Source organism: Phoca vitulina, unplaced genomic scaffold (genome assembly GCF_004348235.1).
Source record: "Phoca vitulina isolate PV1807 unplaced genomic scaffold, GSC_HSeal_1.0 scaffold1, whole genome shotgun sequence".
NCBI lineage: Eukaryota > Metazoa > Chordata > Mammalia > Carnivora > Phocidae > Phoca > Phoca vitulina.
Window position 1 is genome coordinate 35550815 of NW_022589704.1, and position 16066 is coordinate 35566880.

The following is a 16066-nucleotide window of genomic DNA, read 5'->3' on the forward strand; positions in this document are numbered from 1 at the left end:
TCCAACGACAAGGTACAAGCATTCCCTTTTCTCCACATCCTTGCCAGCATTTTTAGCCCTTGTCTTTTTTTAAGAGAGACATTTTAACAAGTGTGAGGTGATATTCCTTTGTGGTTTTGATCTGCATTTCCCTGATGATTGTTGATGCTGTGTACTTTGTCATGTACCTGTTGGCCATTTGTGTGTCTTCTTTGGAAAAATGTCTATTCAGTTCCTTTGCCCATTTTTTAAGCAGATTATTTGTTTCTTTGCTATTGAGTTGTAAGAGGTCCTTATATATTTTGGGTATTAACCTCTTATCAAGTTTGTGATTTATAACTATTTTCTCCCATTCCATAGGTTGCCCTCCTTCCTTGTTGTTTTTAATTGAGATGTTAATTAGCATTGCGTTAAATTTATTATTTGGAAAAACAACTTTTTCACAAAATTATCTTCCTATCTAGAAACATGGTTTGTATTCCTATTTAAAGTCTTCTTTCACATACCTTGCATACAGTTTTGTCTTTTCCTTCTTATAGGTCTTTGTGAATTGTGATAAATTTATCAGCAAACTGGAAGAGGATACTTTCTAAACATTGCAGATTACCAATACCCAGCCTCATATTTAATGTAAAACACTAAAAAATCCCTTAAAGTCAGAAACATAAGAAAAATATCCATAGTAACTTCTGTTATTCAGTGTTACCACATACATTCTAACCAATACAGGAAGGAAATAAAAATAAGAAGATGAAATTATCATTCTTTGCAGACATTAAGATTGTGTGCCTGAAAATCCAAAAGAATCAACTGAAAAACTATTAGAACGTAGATAACCTTTAATCGGTGTATATGTTTATGAAATTATTATGCTAAAAATTTGTAACTTTCTTATATACAGCAATAACTAGTTCAGAATGTGAACCATTAACGGCTGGGCAAGTGACACCACAGATCAGAGTGACTTTTCATGCCCCACTAAAGGAGTCTTCCTATGGAGGCCTTCTCAAATAGCCTAAGTGCCCCTAGTTTTAACTCACATCCTTACTGCAGCAGCTTCAGCTCTGCACTGGTAGGAATTGCCTGGCACTGCTGTCTGACCCCTCATCTCCATGAGATATAAATTGTTCGTGGACGTGAATCTGTCTGTGTTGTCTTCATCATGCCTCATTTCTGCCACACGAAAGACCATATTCCGTCTCTCGACACCCAGTATGTCACTTGTATTCAGTGTGAAGGGCGCAGCCCCCAACAGAGGCATAAGAGAATGGACAATTGGGTCAGATAGCTGTGTTCAGATACCAGGTCCGCTAATCCACTACATGATCATGGGAAAGTTCTTAAACTCTTCCTTGTCTCACATCTCTTCATCCTCAGAAAGGCAAAATAGTAGTGTCTACTTCATAGGGTTGTTTGAGGGTTAAACGAAGTGATATACACTTAGTAGTGTACTCGACATCTCCTAAACACCTAAATATTAACAAGCTGGTTAACTACCAGCTGATAATGCTACAAATAAATTACCAAGCTGGTAATAGTAAGAGTAAAAGTCAGCGTTTCGGGATGATTGAGGTAATTTATAATCATTATCTGAACCTGCTGGGAATGCTTAAGATGAACCAAAATATATCCACGGTGTTGGGTTGACTGTATCTACCCTCCGCTCACCTATACCACATGATAAAGTCTTTGTTAGGCACTGAAGCCAGGATGGGTTCCAACTATTGTGACTTAGGTCATGGGGCCTCTGTCCTGCAGTGTCAAGAAAGCGGATGTGGTGGCCTAGCAGCCATGTTTACCAGCTGGCAGTGGTGAGAATTTCAGACCACCACGCTGATATCTTCTGAAATGTGTCACATGACGAAGAAAGCAATAGTTGTTCTCTGGTCAGCATAACTGCTAAAGAAATACAGTCACTTCTTTTTCTAGGCACTGTATTTAGCAATTTAAATCATGCCTTTTTCCAAAAAGGGATTTGAAATTGATTACATGCAAAAACATAGTGCAGGATGAAAAAAGTAAGCGAAGAAATTGTGGAAAGGGGAAAATTAGAGTAGGCCAACAAGCTAAAACTGGGGATAACATTATTACACAAAATACATATCTAAGAGTTTAGTATAAATTGTGAAATAAGCTCAGGAATTCGACTCAGCTTCCTAGCATCAAGAGCAAAAAGAGTGAAACCTTTTCATGAAAGTTGCTCAGGAAAATGACGATCATTCCTGATACTGAGTTCTGAGAGGAATCTCTCTACTGAGTAGCCTTAAAGACAATAATGCGCCATAACTTAGTTGACAAGACCCTCAACAACATATAAACAGTGAACAATACAAGCCCTCTGTGTAGGCAGCTAAGGGAAGGACTTGATATTTTTACACCCATTGATTCTCATATAAAAAGGACTAAAAATGTCTCCTTTCTTGATTAGCAAATTCTGTTAGATAAAGGAAGACAGATGTTATGAATGGCCATAACATGTGGTTCAAGATCCATGAGGCAAATTTTGGTTCCTTTGAATTCCTGTAGTGAAATGTTTGCTGGGAGGGCTTGGATAGGAATTTTGTAGCAAAAAAGGACTTTCACATTGAGCTCTGTGAAATTCTTTGCTGGCTTTTTATTCCTACCCAATACAAACTATCCTTTTTATAACTCTGCAGGGTACTTAATGAACAATATTTTATTGTAATAGTAATATGAACTACATAGTTGATTTACTACCCACATGACTACTGTTCTCTTCCTTCTATTAAGACTGGCTTTGTGTGCGTTTTCACATACGTAGACTGAGCAATAAGAATGATGAGGGTAGCTCAGAGGAAAAGACAGGAACAAAAGGAAGGAGGGGGCACACATTTTTTTGGTCTCTGATTTTTGTCCTGGTGCTCTCATAGACACAGAAGCGGAGCAAATTCACACTTTATGGAACACAATCAGCTTGGGCAGAGACTGTCCCTGTATTTGGAATTAGTTTTGGAAGCAGAACAGAGGTGTGTTTTTCATTATGCCACATTGGATTTTCGCATTCGAGAGTATAATTACCAAACCCAGCCCTCAAACCACTGCAAAAACATCACATGCTTCTTACACACATTTTTTCCCTTCAAACTAGCACTCAAGCGCCCACCAAGGGCCCTGCCCACAGTAGGGTTAGTTTAAAATTCTTTTCAAACACAGTTGTAACATGGCTCTCATCCACAAAACAAGTATTATCAGCAGTTAAATCACGGGATTATTCTTACATTACAGATAACTAGGTGCATTTCGTGTAGAGTAGTTATTATAGGAAGACCCCGGGTCAGACTCCCTGTGTGTAAAACTGCTCTCCAGGAGTCGGGCTCTCAGCAGCGCGCCCGTATCCCTTTCAAGCCTATAATGAACCCGTGCTACAAACTTGAAGTCTAGAAGGCCAATTCAGTTTGGAGTTTAACTTCCATTAAGTTTAAAGTTTAGAAATGGTGCTAAGGAGGAACAAAGACCGAAAGCGGTAGACATTTTATGCTTCTTCTCTGCCTGAGAGCCCACTGGGGGTCGGTCAGGGAGAAATTCTAAGTGCTGGGTCTTCTTACAACCCCCCTTCCTCCCTGCAAACCCACGATTCTCCTGCTCATCCCTGCGGGCTGGGGGGGTGGCAGTAACTGAGGCTTCCTGGGCAGAAGCAGTTTCTTACTGAATTGGATTCTAGCAGCTTAAAAGATTTAATGCACTTCTTGAAGCACCTCAGTCGAGAGGAGTAGCAGTGGAGGGAAGGGAAAAATTGATCCCCTGGGCTAGTGCAGACTATACAACACTAATATAATGCAAAATGATCTTAGACGACACATCAACACATTTATCATTTTAATAGTGAAGTGTTTATAATAATAACTTACATTTAAGTAACATTTACTGTGTGCTAGACCTTGTTCTCAGTGCCTTATACATATTAACCCATGTCATAGCAACTCCAGGAAGAGGGTTAGGTAAGGTGTAATATCCCCTGTTACAGATGAGGAAGTTAAGGCACAGGGAGATCAGGTGATTTGCCCTTGGTTGTTTAGGAAGTTACCATTACTGTTTGGGGGTAACAATCATATGAGCCAGCAATTGCACTGTTAGGCATTTATCCCAGGAAAATGAAACCCATTCACACAGAAACCCATGTACAAATATTCCAAAAACTGGAGATAACGCAAATGTTCTTCAACAGGTGAGGAGTGAAAAAAATAGTGGTAAATCTGTACCATGGAACAAACTATTGACACATGGCAACAACTTGGATGGATCTCGAGGGAATTATGCTTAGTGAGAAAAGCCAATCCCAAAAGGTTACATGGTTTCATTTCTTTAATATTCTCGAAATGACAAAATTATAGAGAAATAGAACAGATAAGTGGGTGCCAAAATTCAAGGAGGGTGGGGGAGAAAGGTGGCTGTGGCTATAAAAGGGTAGCTTGAGAGATCTGTGTGATGGAACTCTTCTGTTTCTTGAGGTGATGTCGTCACCTGAATCTACACATGTGATTAAACTTACATAGGACTAAATATACACAAAAATGAATGCAAGCAGGGGCGCCTGGGTGACTCAGTTGGTGAAGCGTCTGTCTTCGGCTCCGGTCATCATTCCAGGGTCCTGGGATTGAGCCCTGAGTCAGGCTCCCTGCTCAGGAGGGGGGCCTGCTTCTCTCTCTCTCCCTCTTCCCTTCCCTGTCCCGCTAGTGCTCTCTCTCTCGCTCTCTCACTCTGTTGTCTCTCTCTCAAATAAATAAATAAATAATCTTTAAAAAATGAGTTCATGCTAACTGATGGGTGATACCAATGTAAGTTTCCTGTTTGTGATATTATTCTACAGTTATGCAAGATGTTATCATTGGGGGAAACTGGATGGAGGGTATATAACACTTCTCTGTTATTTCTTTACAACTGCATGTATAGCTCCTTTAAAAATACACCAGCCAACCTTATTTTAAAAATCAGTAGAAGGAATAGAGTGAGTACATTCTGAGAAAATCTACAGAAAGTAGTACACAAAGAGATGCAAAATAAGAGAAAAGAAAAGATAATTATATAATCAATACGGGTGGGGAGTGGCTATTAACTATTTTGTGGTTTCTTTTTGGGGTGGTGAAAATGTTCTAAACTTAGTTTATGGTGATGGTTGCACAATTCTGTGAATATGCTAAAAACTATTTGAATTGTACACTTTAAATGGGTGAATTTCATGGTGTGCGATGATTTAGAAAAACAAGAAGAAAGAAAAAATCAAACCAGGAGTGCTAACACCTGGCTAATAGAAGGACAAAGAGAGAACATGAAAAACATTGGGGAGAATATTTCAAAGAAATATTTCAAGAAAATTTCCTAGAATGGAGAGATATACATTTATAGAGTTAAAAGACCTATGTAAGGCATAGAACAGTAAAGACAATATACATACCAGGGAACAATAATGTAGTATTCTAGAATGTTTGGGACAAAGAGAAAATTCTAAAAACTTTCAAAAAGTCATGTATAATGGATGGGGAATAAGAATGTTACCAGGTTTGTTTAACTTTATTTTTAAATTTACACAGAGCACAGTTGGCTTGTTTTGGTGTATACTTCAGTGAGTGTTGACAAACGCAGAGTCATGTAACCACCACCACAAATGAGATACAGACCAGTTCTTTCCCCTCAAAAAATTCCCTGTGCTGCTTCACTGTAGTCACAACCTCCTTCACCGATATCCTCTCACAATCGCTGATGTGTTCTCCATCCCTACGGTTTTGCCTTTCCCAGGGTGTCACGCAGATGAAATAATGCAGGACTCAGCCTTTTGAGTCTCAGCCATGCTGTCGCATAGAACAGTAGTTCATTCCTTTTGGTGACTGAGTAGTATTCCGTTACATAGACGTACCGCAGTTTGCTTATCCATTCACCAGGTGAGGGACATATGGGTTCTTTACAGTTTGGCGAGTAGGAATAAACCTGCTAAACTCATTTACCTATGGGCTTTGTGAGAATATAAGTTTTCATTCCTCTTGAGTAAATGCCTACAAGTGGGATTCCTGGGTTCTGTGGTAAGTGATTGCTTATAAGAGACGGACTCTTTTCCAAAGTGGTGTCATGTGGTATTTCGACCAGTAGTGTAAGAGAATTCCAGTTTTTCCACATCAGTGCCATCATTTGTGTTCTCTCTCTGTTTTGTTAAATTAGTCATTCCAGAAGGTACTGGTTTCTCAGGGTGGTTTTAATTTGCAGTGCCCTAATGACTAATGATGATGAGCCGCCTTTCATGTGTTTATTTGCCATCTTTTTGTCTTCTTTGAGGATGTGTCTCTGAATGTACTGCTCATTTTTTTACTGGTTTTCTTTTTTCTTAAGAAAAAGAGTTCTTTATACGTTCTGGGCACAATTTCTCTGTCAGATATGCGATTTGCAAATATTTTATTCCAGTCACGGAGTTGTCTTTTCATTCTCTCGCATGTAGTCTGAAGTAAGGATGCAAGTGTTTGTTTCGCTTCTAGAGAGTCCATTGTCTCTGCACAATGTATTCAAACGACTGTCCTTTTGCCGTGCCACTGTTTTGGCACCTTTGTTGAAAATCAACAGATCATAAATGTAAGCATTTATTTCTAGACTTTTTATTTCATTCCACTGATCTGTATTTTTATCATTGTGCACAATCTTGAATATTATGGCTTTACAGTTAAGTTTTTAAATTAGGTAGTGTATATCCTGCAACTGCATTCTTTTTCAAAATTGTTTTGGTTACCTCAAGTTTTGCATTTCAAGTAAATTATGGTATCAGATTGTCAGTTCCTAAAAAAAGAAAAAACAAAGACTTCTTGGGATTTTTATAGGGATTGTATTGAATCTATACATCAATTTGGGAAGGATTGACATCTTAACGGGGAACATCTCTCCAATTATTCAAACTTTTTTTCACGTCCCTCAGCAAAGTTTTGTATTTTCAGTATACGGGCCTTACACTTTGTTAAACTTATTCCTAAGTTTGATGCCATTGTGAATGAAATTGTTTCCTTATTTTCACATTCATATTGTTTGTTGGTAGCATGTAGAAATACATTTATACTAATCTTGTATGTCATGACCTTGCTAGTCTTGTTTATTAGTTGTAATAATTTTTGTACATTCTCCAGGGTTTTCTACACAAAGCATCATATTGTCTGCGAATGAGAATGATTTTTCTTCTTTCATCTGCATGCCTTTAACTTCTTTTTTTCTATCTTCTTTTTTTAAAATATTTTATTTATTTATTTGACAGAGAGAGACACAGCGAGAGAGGGAACACAAGCAGGGGGGAGTGGGAGAGGGAGAAGCAGGCTTCCCACTGAGCAGGGAGCCTGATGCGGGGCTCGATCCCAGGACCCTGGGATCATGACCTGAGCCGAAGGCAGACGCCCGACAACTGAGCCACCCAGGCACCCCTTTCTTTCTATCTTCTTATACTGGCTAGAACCCATAGTAGAATATTGAATTGAGGCAGTGAGATTGGAAATCACTGCCTTGTTCTTGATATCAGGCGAAAGCTTTGGTCTTTCACCAGTCAATATAATGTTAACTGCAGGTTTTTCGTAGATGTCTTTTATCTGATTGAGGAAGTTTTCTTCTAATCTCTGCTTATAATTAAGAGAGCTCTGTCTATGGGAACTCTTCTCCCTCTCTATCCTGTGTTCAGCAGCTTTTTCCTGCTTGCTCTCCTTTACCCTCAGTAACTCATGTGAATTCAACCTGAAGTACAAAATCCAAAGAAATAGTCAAGTCATTTTCACTCCTTACACTGTGGACTCCATGGGCTTCCAAAGCAAGGACAATCTGTCGCTCTGCAGCCTATATTTTTAAAGTAAGAATTAGCTCAGATGCTATTAGTAATTAGAGTATCACGCAGAAGTCGTGTTTACTTAAATGTGATTTTTTCCTAGCATTTTGACATTTTGTGCCAGCAAGTAACAGCAACAGAAAGTGAAGCCCCTAATACAACTGGGGAGCACAAAGCCAAGGGTGTGAGTACAATCCCCACAGTCTTCTCCTGTGTCCATTGATGTGATTGGCTGCTTCTGCCCATCGCTGTGTGTTTTGCATTTTTTGCCATAGTTCAGCGATCTTAACTCTTCCTTTCAGCTCTGTTCATTTATCTATTGCTCTATAACAAGCCATCCCAAAACTTAGTGGTTTAAAACAACATAAATACTCAATTTACTCATGTACTAGCAATTTTGGCAAGGCTTGGAAGGGACATCTCTCTGCTTCACTGCATCTGGGGCCTCCCTTAGGATGACTACAGGATAAAGTATACTGTAGCTTGGGGCTGGCTGAGTCTCTCTGTCTCTCAATCTCTGTCTCTCTGCCCCTGTCTCTGTCTCTGCCCTCCCATGTGAATAGCTCAGGCTTCCTCACAGCATGCTGATGTCAAGTGGTTGGACTGCTTACACGGCAGCAGACCTCTCTAAATGGCCAGCATTCCCAGAGCTTGTGGTAGAAGCTTCACACGTTCTTATGATCCGACTCAGAAATCCTAGCACGTTACTTTTGCTACATTCTGTTGGCCAAGCAAGTCACTAGGGCGAGCTCAGATTCAAGGGGAGGGAACTCAACTCTGCTTCTCAATGGAAGGAACAGTGAAAAAAAATCGTAACCATCTTTTATCTATCAAAAGCCCCTTTCAACAAAATAATTTGATTTTTTTTTTGGCTCAAATTCCATATTTACTACAGTACTTTTTATTGAGAACTGATCATACCATTTTAAATTGTGCTGGTATATTCATTTTAAATTGTGCTGCTTGTTGATTTAAGTGGTGCCCTCTAATTCTTAAGTTCCATAGGTTTTGAATGGTTTGGGCCAACCCAACTATATTTTCCCCACAAATGTTGTTGTTTTGAGTGCGAGATTTCACAGAACTCAGTGTTTTCAGGACGACTTTATCACATATACACCATTAACAGCGAAACACCTGCAAATGCATGTGCTTATGGTCCGAGGGTCTTCACTGAGTGTTCCAGGCCTCTGCTCAGACCCAGCATTTCTAAAGGAGTCCCAGTTTCTTATTTTACTCCGTGACCGCAATGCAGAAGTACATTGTTAACTCAGACAACGCTCATTCTCCTGGCAGAAGCTGCCACAAAGAGACAGTAATAAAACCGACCTTCTGCGATGAAGATGGAGATTAATTTCTAGGTGAAATTAGAAAAGTGTTTTTTCAAATTATTGTTGTGTCTGTTTTAATAATTCAGCACCTTGTTACACATGTGGCATGATGGAGAACTGCATGTAAGTTTAGCTAAAGACATGGAAGGCGGGGCGCCTGGGTGGCTCAGTCGTTAAGCATCTGCCTTCGGCTCAGGTCATGATCCCAGGTCCTGGGATCAAGCCCCGCATTGGGCTCCCTGCTCCACGGGAAGCCTGCTTCTCCCTGTCCCACTCCCCCTGCTTGTGTTCCCTCTCTCGCTGTCTCTCTCTCTGTCAAATAAATAAATAAAATCTTTAAAAAAGAAAAAAAAGACATGGAAGGCATTTCAATTGGCATAATGCCCAGAGGAAGTGGGGTGTGAGAGAGAGAGAGAGACAGGTGGAGTGGGGGGGGGGGGAGCAAAGGGTGTTCTGTCATTCAGAGGCTCTGTTGAATTCTTCCCATGCCTACTTTGTACCCTCATCATCCCTCTGTTAAGTACTTTTCAAAACAGAGGAACACTATAAAGAAACCAAATACCGTTCTTTTACTACTGAAGCTAAGGTATTGACTTTTCTTCTGGTCACATTCTCTGAAAATAAACACACACACATGCACACACACAGAGAATTTAGTACTCAGAACTTGAGTGCCACCACTGAAGGGTGGGTCCTCACACCAGATTTCTGACTTAAAATCCCACAACAGGATAAGATCATTCATAAAAATACTGTATAAGACTGACTAAATTAGTAGCACTGTTGGGGCACTTGAGTGGTTCAGTTGATTAAGCATCCAACTCTTTTTTTTTTTAATTTTATTTATTCATTTGAAAGAGAGAGCATGCACCAAGCAGGGGAAGCAGCAGAGGGAGAGGGAGAAGAAGGTTCCCCGCTGAGCAAGGAGCCCGATGCAGGACTCGATCCCAGGACCCTGGGATCATGACCTGAGCCGAAGGCAGATGCTTAACTGACTGAGCCACCCAGGCACCCCAAGCACCCAACTCTTGATCTTAACTCAGGTCTTGATCTCAGGGTCATGAGTTCAAGCCCCGTGTTGGGCTCCACACCAAGTGTGGAACCTATTTAAAAAAAAAAAATTAGCGCTGTTAAGATGAAAGTCATGACAACTTATAGTTGCAGAGCAAATTTCAGCAAGTATTTCTTGACAACTTTCTATATACTCAGAACCATGTGAGGAGGATGTATGAAAAGAAATAAAATAATTCACTTCCTATCCCTTAGTTGCTTGAGCCAAAAAGCTAAACTCTGAACACTTTGGCTTCTCCCTTTTCCAAGGCCTCAGTAACTGCTGTAGAATCTACTACCCCGAACATGTCTGATCCAGACCCTCCTTGCCGCCCATGGTGCCCCCTTTCTAGTCCTGGCCACTGTTCTCTCCCATGGACTCCAGCAGCAGCCCCCCCAGCTGTCCTCCCTCTACCCCATCCCACCCCGTCCTGTCTGATCGCCACACAGCAGCTGGGATGACCTTTCTAAAAATTAAATCAGATCACCCCATCAACGGTCCAAATAAATCCAGACTCCTTGCTGGGCCCTTCAAGCCTCCAGCTCCTCCCTCCTCCCTCCTCCTCATCTGTGTTCTCCGCTCTCCGTCTTGCTCACTCCAGTCCAGCCACGCGAACTTGCTCACTCTACTCTGAACACACTTTGTTCATTCCCACCCAGGGCCTTTGCACCAGCTGCTTCTTCTGCTCAGACTCATCCTCCCCTTGCCCTGACTCCTGACCCCAGAGAACGACTTGATTTGGGTTTCTGCTCAAATATCATTTCCTCACAGTGGCCCTCCCTGCCCTAAAATATCTTGCTAAAGTAGCAGAGGCTCTCAACTCTTCAGTCTCCCCTTAGCCTAATTTTTTTTTAATCTGCTTAGCCCTTTTCAATATTCATCTTTGTTTTCATTTTTCTTCCCCACTAAAATGAAACTCTTAAGAGCTCTATCCATCTTGTCAACTGCTATAAGCCCTGTGCCTAAAACAGTGCCTGTCGCATAGTAAATACTTAATAAATATCTGTTGGATGGTGAAATAATTTCAGGGTTTCAGAAAGATTTTACTGGCAGCTGTGTGGTAGACTGTTTGAGGCAGGTAGGTCTCGCTGTTGTCCTGGCCAGAACAAGGTCATCGCAGAAAGAATGGAGAGATGGTGAGGGACAGGAGATGCGTTTTGAGAGAGGGTTGAGAGGGCTTGGTGATCTAGGTGTGGGGGACAATGGGACGGGAGGAACAGGCCTGCATATTTTTAGATTTGGATGGTCTGATGACATGCATCCTGGGAAGGAGCGCTGGAGACGCATTCAGGGAGTAAGGAGGAGGAATAGTTGTGCTCTGCCTGGTGTGCTTCCATTCCAAGCACCTGAATGGCTCTTTCCTACTTTCCAGCCATCATTTAATGGGGGGAGCAGTAAACTGGGCACGGCGGGGCTCACACCTGCTCCTCCCTTCCACCCACTGAGTCTCAGTTATTAGGCCACACATGTGAGCCTGTCTCTCTCTGCCTTTGGGACAAAATGTCTCCCAGGTGGCTCTTTGTCTATCTTGAAAATAGATTCCAAGTAATTCTGCCCCACCGGACGTGCTCAGGCATGCTAAATCCCAAAGGGGGCCAAGACTTAAGCTCAAGCCTGGACCTACCTTAACCACATTGTATAATATTATTGGATTTTTGTTACTCTTTGTATGTAATTTTTAAATTATTCAACTCATACATGAATGCTTTCCCATTATTAAAAAAAAATGCAAACAGAAGTACACAAAGTCTTGAGAGGCTCCTTTCATACCCCTTCTTTGAAAAGTAAAGAAAGTCTACTCCCCCTCCTACCAGTAAGATGTATCTCTTTTTAGTCCTTCAGTGTATGCATTTGCACGAGTACACGCTCACGTACGCACACACGCACGCACACACACACACAGAAACAATACGTGGTTTTATGCGCTGTCTTTGGACTCAGATTACTCGGAAATCTTTTTCCCTTAAAAATCTGTCTTCAAAGGTTTTCATGTCTTTAAAAATAAATCCACTTCTTTCTTTTTGAACTACTGAATAGTCTTCCGTGACAAAGATGTATGTTTGTCATTTAATCATTCCCCTTCTGAAGGATGCTTGGGTTGCTTCCAAATTCCCAAGATTATAAAAAGTGAATACCTCTGTACACTCTTTTTTGAATATGTTTGCAAAATGTTTCTTTCTTTTTTTTTTTAAAGATTTTATTTATTTATTTGAGAGAGAGAGAATGAGAGAGAGCACATGAGAGGGGGGAGGGTCAGAGGGAGAAGCAGACTCCCTGCCGAGCAGGGAGCCCGATGCGGGACTCGATCCAGGGACTCCAGGACCATGACCTGAGCCGAAGGCAGTCGCTTAACCAACTGAGCCACCCAGGCGCCCTGTTTGCAAAATGTTTCTTTATGGTAGATCCCTGGAAGTAGAATCGGTGGGCAGTCCTAAAGGTATTTCATTTTATTTTTGCTACGGGCTTCCAGCTTTTCTATTCCGTCTTACTATGTGCTTCCAGCTGTTGGTACTGAAACAAAAAATTTTCCTGAAATTGTGAAGTCAGTTGGATCTTGACAAGATCCATACTGAGGCTAACATCAATCCAAGGACAAGCCCAGCACTCAGTGCTGGTTATCGTGTCGTGTCCCAGAAGGCTAGGAACAGTTGGCCAACAGGCATAATTCTGAGGGCTCTATAGCTTTACTGGGGCCTACTGAAAGGTTTGAGATCTGACAAAAGTGTCTGTTTCGATATACGAAAAGAAAACTAGAACATTGAAATTAACACAGATTTATAAAATAATTATAAAATGTAGCATGTGTCAACTTCATTGATATTAGATTTAGTATTCATAAATGTTCTGTTATTGAACAACCCAGAATACTCCTGAATCCCTGACCTGCTCTACCTCCTAGGTCAAGGGACCACCACCAGCCCTCTTGGTTTCTCCTCCTCACGTTCAAGGAAGAGATTCACCCAGAAAATTTCAGGGCTTCCCTTTTCCCTTCCCTCCTTCCGGCTTCTTTCCAAGGGGATTCCTTTCTGCTCCTGTTCAGGAATGGGGCAAGTTAAACTAGGACAGCCTTTTGGGGAGAGAGCTCCTTTCTCCAGGAGGGGGCAGTATAGGGGAAGAAACTGCATTAGTCAGGTGGCAAATGCTGGGGAACATTTCTTTGGTCATCTGGAGGAGAGAAAAGACAGCAGGAGCCTGGAAAGAACGGTCCCAAGACCTCAGTGGGGCAGTGGGGCAGGGGCTCTGGGTCAGACTCTCTGTTGTGGGGGTGAGGGATAGGTGATAGATGGGATCTCCCTCTGCCTCACCTTTTTAGTCTGAATATCAAATTCTTTTTCAATGTATTTATTTTCCTCTAGTGCTTAATTTCTAGTGTGGCAATGACATTACACCCTACTATTTTTCACTGTAAAGGTATCCTATTTCAGCAGCACTGTGGGTTAAACAGTCCTTTTGGGATAGGCTGAGGCCCTAATCAGCAACAGTATTTCTATGGGATGCATGGGAAAATGCATTCAGATTGCCAACAGCCGATTTACAGATGAACTTTTGTGCACAGTCCTTTCCTGATTGAGCTCTGTTCCCATGGGCCACAGATGAGATGACAAGACCTTTCTGTTTTCCCAAAGAGTTCCATTTTGTGATTCCCTGGGAGATGTCCCAGGCCAAGGGGTTCCTCCGTAACAAGCTACAAAGTACTGTGTGGGATGCTTTATGGATTGGTCTGACTATTTTATACTGTTTTTAAGCTGGTAATTTTGTAGTTTACAAAACGAAATGTAAAGTTTGGTGGCTTGCGGGGATTGAAAGCTTGAGATGCATTTCAAAGAGTACAGACCTCTTCTGCTGGCCACTTGGGTCCTAAAACCCACAGGTTCCCCTGCATAGGGATTGTTGGGTCTTCCTTTTCTCCTTTTCTCCAACTCCTTCTTCCCTGCAGCCCAGCATGGAGTTCTGTCTGGGCTCTTTAAGATGAAGTGGACTAAGCTCTATAAAATTGTAGTAATCGTCCAACTACACCCCACCCTTCTCCCCATGAAAAGTACCCGATTGTAAAAATCTCTTTATAGATCATTCAAGGTCTGGTGACCTTAGTTCCCTCCTTTGTCAGACAATGGAGACTGAATTGTGGTCTTCACCCTGGAGTCCCCTCCCGCACACACCCAAGAGAGCTCTAGGTAGGCAAGAAGCTCCCCCAGTGGAGTTCAGTGCTTAAGAAAGCCTCCCAAATGTTTACTTATCTGAAATAAAGCTGCACAGGAAAATGAAAACATCAAATGTCTTTTGGTTTTGGCTGAAATTGTATAAACTCACCAGTTAAGACATTGGCCATACGGAGATGAGGAAGAGATGGTCCTATTTTCAGAGTTTTCACTGTCTAGCAGGATACTTGGTAAGTACTCAACACATGCTTGTTGAATCAAATTGAGAGCCAAGAAACACTGGAGGTGATTACATCCACGAACTCTGCTGTCCTTAAATCCCCAGAACCCTCAGTTAGCCCTTGTCTTGGCCGCTGCACTGGATGGGCCTGTCCCTCCTCAAAAGGAGGTAGGTAATCACCCACAGCTTTTGTTTTGAGGAAACTTGCAAGGGTTTCCCATACCCCCAGCACATGCCACTCTCCCTCCACAACTGATCTGAAATTCTCACCTTAGCAGCACGCTTTTAGGTTAAGCCACTGTTCTCATTCAAATACCTAAGTTACTAGGAAGAGAGGAAGGACCCTCCTGGTTCAAGTGTGTGTGTGTGTGTGTGTGTGTGTGTGTGTGTGTGTGTGTGTGTGAGAGAGAGAGAGAGAGAGAGAGAGAGAGAGAGAGAAAGAGAAAGAGAGAGATGTGGTGGTTATTAAAGGAAAAGGAAGAGTAGAGAAGCTGGACGCTTCTAATTTCCTCTCATTACCATTGAGCCACAGATAGCTTCCATCAGGTCATTCATTGGCACTTGTAAGCCTTGGAAACTTGGCTTTGAGGATATAGGAAATGAAATGGCACTGGGTGATTCACTTTAGTGCTGCACTCTCTAATCCGACACCACCAGCCACATGTGTCTCTTGAGCCCTTGGAAGTGGGCTAGTCCGAATTCAGAAGGGCTATAAATAGAAAATACAAAGTATTTGTATTCAAAGACTCATGGAAAAAAAAGAACATAAGACACATGTCATTAGTAAATGTTTATATTGATTACATGTGGAAATGAAAATATTTTGGATCTATTGGGATAACTAAAATCTATTATTAAAATTATTATACCTGTTTCTTTGTATTTTTTTAAAGATAGCTGCTGGAAAAAAATGTCATTATGTATATGGCACTATCTTGCTCTAGTGGCTAGGAGGCCAGACCTGCCCGGCAGGTGCTGTAGCCCAGTGCTTGGGCAGAGGGGCCAAAGGAATGAGACTGTAAGGGCAGCAATGCCACCAGAAGAAAAGAGTAGCCCTGATGCAGGGGAGTCCTAAAGACTCCCCTGGTGTATCTGGTTGGCAGCCTGGCTAAGCACACAGGAACGCCCCACCCTCTCTTCCCATCCCAGGCGCTTTGAGTCAGTTGGTTCAGTTCCCTCCTCCTGACTCCAATGTGGAGGAATGGAGTGGGGGCCAGGTGCACATCCCTATGTCCCTAACGAGATTTGGCTTGGGATTAGCTTCTTGGGAGTGATCCTTGCACCTTCCCATTCCAGGTTCCACATGCAGAATGTACATGGTAGGTTACTGATAATGTTCCATCTGAGCTCAGTGTCCTGCTCTGGCTTGGGAAGGCAAATAATTCTATTGATTTGGTTGATTTTAACATTTCAGATAATAGATTTTATTTGTAGGAATTTTCTTTATTCTTTTTCTAAATGGACTTTGCAGATCACTGCATAGACATTGATCTCAAAGCAAGAATAACTGGATTTTGCATAGTAGTTTAC